We start from the raw sequence: 6000 nt of genomic DNA on the forward strand, positions 1-6000 counted from the left end.
AAATATAAAAAATAAATACACAACCATGCCACAATCTCAGTATTCGTACCTTTTACACAATTTCGAAGATTAAGGGTAACGCTATGCTTGTGTGATAAGAATAAAAAAACATTTTTTTTTTAAATTATTATCGTATTCGTATATAATTTCTGCATACTCAAGCTTTGCTTTCCCGGACATTTAGAAAGTATAAAAATGTAAAAATCTACTGGCTTGAGTTTTCAAGCTAGTTGCAGAAAAATATACACAAAAATGTTTCTTTTCTGCAGCTCACTTTTACAAAAAAGGAAGCATTCTTATACTAAATAGTATTTTTACACTATATTTGATAATAGCATAATGTTTTCTAAAGTTACATTATGTTTATAAAATTTTAAGTTTTTCGTAAAGTTTTCATTATAAAGATATGTTTTAATTCTGTTAACTTGTCAATGTTGTACATTAATGCAAATGTGATGCAGAAAACGTAATAATATGTGATAACCTTTACCCACTTTTAACCATAGTTTAAAAAATTAACCATATTGCTTTGCACTGTGCCAATCACTAAATAGATTTTATGACGATACTTAAGGCAGTTTCACACGGCCCGTGTTTTCGAGGTTCAAAGGGCCGCTCGAACGTTCATTTGAATGATTAGTATGGATCGGTAAAGCGAATTGCGTAGTACATTCAATTCAACAAAATCTTGATAACTTATCTCGACCTGTTCTTGTTGAATGATAACACCCAGAAGCGGTGTCTTTTCTTCTTATTTTTGTTAAGTAAGTTGTATCCACTGAACAATACAAAGTGGTTGCAGAAACAGCTATGCGTTCTTCACATGACATTTCCGAATGGCAGCTCAAACCAGATTAGAGCTCTCGACACACTCCAGAATACGACTCGCCCATTTAATTAATCGGGGCGAAGCGGAGCGGCCTCTGAAAAACGGGCCATGGGAAGCCAGCATAATACTTATAAAGTAGGTTTTTTTTTATCAATTATGTCAATTGGACAACGATAATTTATTCTTATTGTAATTTCAAAATGCTCTTTCTCTTCACCAACTGCTGTAACTAACAATATGCGAATTGCTCCGGGCGACGAATTTTCGGTTTCCATCTTAAACAGTTAGTAGGTATATGACGATTAATGGAAAATGTTCGCTTCTGAAAGCTGTAACATCGTATCGTCGTTACGACAAAAAATATCAGATATGGCAGCTGGTGATGAGAAGAGTAACATTGTATTATACGCAGATTCGCCGGATTTACCTCTTAAAGTCGATTGAGGAAAATAAAAAGGCCTTGAATACGCGCACACATACTTATATGGTTATATTAACTTAATAATATTATTCTTATTGACACGAGAGGTCAAACAACTTTTAATCTTATTTTAAAGCGTTCGCTATACGTTATGTATTGTGTGATATAATTATTACTCACTATTTCACGGACCTCTAATTAATTTCACATAAAAAGATGAACACAACAAAGTTATCGATTGTCTTAAATAATTGAAAACGGTAATGCTGCTTATTCTAATAAAGAAATGGTACCCACCATTTAAAGCGCAAAGTAGAAAAACAAAAAAGTATGCGCCTACACTGGTGGCAGACAGGTGTGACATACTGCATGTAATTAAATGTGTAAATAACTATATAAGTAACTTTTGCAATTTTTAGTGACTGAACTCGTCGGTTATCCTAAACAAGAAAAAATTCAAGATTTCGAATAAAAACAAGGGGCACCTGTAAGGCAAAAAAATATTAGGTGCACCCTTTCTTATTAAGACGTCAGAATACTCCAAAATAACGACGAAACTTAAAAGGAGAACTGTTTACTGGAAGTGTTAATATGTTTTTTAAGGTTCAGTGTACCTTCTTCAAATCTACAGTGTTTATAGACTCAACCAACAGCGTCAAATATCTGCCAATACGTATGGTTAAGCGAGCATCACACTTGGCGGTCACAAAAAGAACTAAAATGTGTCATAGACAAAAGAGGAGGTACTGGTCCACCAATAAATAATGTACGTACTAAAAGGTAGGAAACTACAAGAGAGCTTGGTTCTCTTCAAACACACATATTCATACAATCAAGTATTCGAAGTAAATACGGACGACACATATAAATATGTTTATACATATAGGTGTAATAAAAACATCTAATCATATTAATAAATTGAATCTAGTTATTGTAGTTGTGATAACAAGAAACAAAGCGCAAGTAAAGTTGGTTCCACATACAAATTTCCTATACGACTGGACGCGTTTTGTATGAGGAAGCAAAGGTTTCAGTACACCCTGTATATGACGGGTTTTGTACTCATTTAAACAAACTTAAACTATAGAGCAGTGCTATGATCATACATAGCGACTTTCCTAGTTTGGTGCGTACTTATTAAGTCTCATAAACAGTAATGGACTTAACTTACAATATTGACAAAAAGTTAGTGAAGAAAAATGCATCAAGTACATAGAGACATTCGTGAGGTCTGCAGATTCGTTCCGTAGCTCGGTTGGGAGACCGGTAGCCCCGGTCTGACAAACAGTCACTGGTTCGATTGACTAATATTTGGCGATTGCCGCTAATTCTGTGCCATCTCAACGTGTTTTCTCAATGACTAGACTAAATGAATGTCGTTAACGACTGAAGCCCAAAAAAGCTGTCAAAATTATTTTTTTTTTGTTTTTGTAATTTTAAAACGATTTTTGGAGATCAATTCAAAAGGATACGATCCAATCTATGGATCGAATCAGAGGAATATAATCCATTACAATTGAAAAATCCGATTTAAAGCAAAAAATTGGTCTTCCCGAGTTCGATTTTTATATTAGTAATAGCGTAAAATTCACGTCAAAATTGTAACTCAAGTGCAATCCTGACAAAGGAGACTTTACAATACATCGTTTATAGGTATCGATTTTACTTATACACAATAGAATACCTATTCATTTTGGTGAATAACTAAGTAGCTTATGCAACTAGGCAATTCCATTAGTCTAAAGCTAAATACATCAACAATTTATTTGATATATTTCACGAGTATTCACTATTTACTTTAGTAAGTGCTAATCTTTTGCTGTAGGCTTGTACGTACGTGATGAATAATTATCTAACTAGTTAGATAAAAAACGAATGACTTACAATAAATAATTACAACTAATAAATACAAAAACGAAGACAAAAACGCCACAAGCCATTACAATATAAACATACGTAAAACCTCTCTGTTTAAATAATAATAAATAATTAAATAATACTTTTCTATTTTTATTATTAAGAAAAATTAAATAAGTTGCAATATAGAGTTAGTAACACTGTCACCAAAATTTATAAATCATACCTATTAAGTAACAAATGTTAAAGCAAAAGGGCACCTTCTGTTAAGTGATAAAATTTAAATACATAACTATTACTTGTGTTGTTAATGTTATATGGTAAACAAATTTAAACTACGACTGTAGACCATATTTGAGAATTATTCATTCAAATGTATTTTATTGTAGGCTTACACTTTCTGAGTAAGTAAACTTCACACAGGCCCTTGTTTATAAATACCAAGTACAGGATCGATATTAAGATCCCACAGTACAAATATTTCTTTAATATCTTCCGAATTTCCTTGTCTAGTACTTCATTATTATTTTGTGTTTCGATTTCCATGTGAACTATAGCCACAGCTTTATAGCTGTAAAACTTTCAAAAACAATTTAATAATAAAGACTAGTAATAACTCTATTGTTGTCCATGTTATTTGTGAAATGCTAACAACCTCACAGGATCATTATTACTAATATCATAAACAACAATTTGTGTTCCTTGTGCTTTAAATAATTCATCGGATTTTACTTTTGTACGAAAATTAAAACATTATATAGACCGCTCTAAACTCCACGCCGCTAGGATGCAAAATGCAGGAGTGGTGCGGGGGTCGTTCGTGCAAGACGCTTGCTCGTGTGCACGTACTACCAAATACAGACCTAAAAAGCATCAAATAGCACAACAAAAACTTAATATTTTGTTTTATAAAAAGTTACGGAACAAAAATTGTTGTTCATAATGTTAGTAATATAGTCCTGCGAGGTCGTTATATAATTTTTTTTTTTTCAAAATGGAGAAAAATGACAGTTCATTGCGTGTTGCCCGCATGCAAGCAGCTAGTGATTGAAGACAATAAATATTATGCAGACTGAATGTTGTTTAGGCTTATGAAATAAATAGTCAAACTTGTTTTTTTTTTTTTTTTGTCTTGTTTTGTTTTATTTATTTATCACCGGCCCATATTCGTCCAACTGCTACGTGCTGCACAATCTATCGATAAAATTGTCGACAGCAAGTACATGACTATTTAACATTTTACGAAAACTGGCAACCCTACCCAATTTCTATCTATAAAAAAAATAGTATTTTACAAAAAACCCTGTGTAATTCCAAGTCAATTGAATGCGTCCGGCGTGCAGCAAGTGCAAAGGGTTACTGATAGAAATCCGAGTTCCAACAAAAACCGAAACACGAATATTACCGAGAAATGTAAAAAAAATATTTTCACTATAAAACAAAAACAACGCACTGAATAACAGTCGAGACAGACCTGATATGGCGTTCTGAACGTTCCTCATATTTGATTCGAACTTATAGGCACACCAACAGATTACACAAAACCACACAACTTTTACCGTAAGGACTACCTAGCAATAAGTAAATTTCTCAGGCCATTCATTTTCCGTTTCGAACTTCATGTCTTGACTGTATCTCGTATCGATATCTTTCTAACATTGAGTGATATTTTTATATAATTTAGGAAGACAAACGACGATTAATCGACTGCGAACTGGCAACCGGTACTATCTCAATTTTGACAACAACACAGGATGAAGATAAAATCATTTATATAGCATTTGGTTTATTAAATAAAAATACGTAGTGTACATTAATACGTGTGTAATATATATATTTTAAAAATACGTCATCTTATATAATAAACCAGATGCTACATAAATGACGCATACAATTTATTTCTTCACCTGTAAAATTGTCAAAATTGAGATAGTACCGATTTCCAGTTCACATTCGTAATAGAGAATGTATGCGTTTAAAAGCTGAGTGGGAATGAGAACGTACATCTTACTTAATGTCAGATATTGCATTTATGTCTATCTTATTAAGATGTACGCATCATGTACGCGTTTTTCTGAGGCACCATCTCATCCTTTTAATTAGCACAAGATTCTGCTAATTTTTTTTTGTTATAATGTGCTTATGAATAAATTATAAATATATTTTGGTTGAATAATGAGAAACGTATTATTATGAATAAATTATAATAAATTTATTCATTGAGCAACGGGACGAAATATGTCTTTTGATCGATAGCACATGAATCTTTAAGTATGATGATGACAGATGGTTTTAATTTTAATGTATTTTTTACAGCCTCTGTGGCGGAACGGTCACCGTCCTGGTTTGACGCGCAAAGGTCCCGGGTTCGACACCCGGGCCGGGAAAAAACGTTTGTATGGCCTACATTCATTTATCTTGCGACTTCGGGTGTAATTTGTGTGTCAATGGCATCCGCGACACAGGACTTTCCTATTGAGGGGCCTTTCTTGGTAAAAGATGTTTTGTTTTATTTATTGAAGTTGCCCTTAACATAACGATCCGTAACGTTTAAATAAATAAATAATACTGTTACAATAGTTATAATGTATATCAATGACCTGGTCACAACTATGGAATTCCATGTGTCTAATAGTAACGAAATTACCTTCTGGGCACTACCCGGAACACTACCGACAAACTAATCGAATACGGTCCTTGCCGGACGCTGTGTTCAGTAATCTGTGGCGCTGTGTTGATCAGTGGGATATCGATTGTAAGTTTGATACGTAAGCGTACGTGCCTAGATAGCAACCTTAATCTGAATAATGAAAAGAAATAGTAAACCCAATTCCTGGTATATTATGAGCAAGAGCGAAGAAGACGCGCGTTTCACGTCCGCGATCCCAGCACA

At 33.4% G+C, this 6000-nt stretch overlaps 1 protein-coding gene across 5 annotated transcripts in view; it reads right to left on the reverse strand.

Annotated features, from left to right (window-relative positions):
* Positions 1–6000, reverse strand: part of LOC113226395 (transcription factor p65) — a 56629-nt gene that overhangs the window by 6949 nt on the left and 43680 nt on the right. The window lies entirely within an intron of this gene.

The sequence above is a fragment of the Hyposmocoma kahamanoa genome, unplaced genomic scaffold (genome assembly GCF_003589595.1).
Source record: "Hyposmocoma kahamanoa isolate Upper Pololo Valley unplaced genomic scaffold, ASM358959v1 190, whole genome shotgun sequence".
NCBI classification, from domain to species: Eukaryota; Metazoa; Arthropoda; class Insecta; order Lepidoptera; family Cosmopterigidae; genus Hyposmocoma; species Hyposmocoma kahamanoa.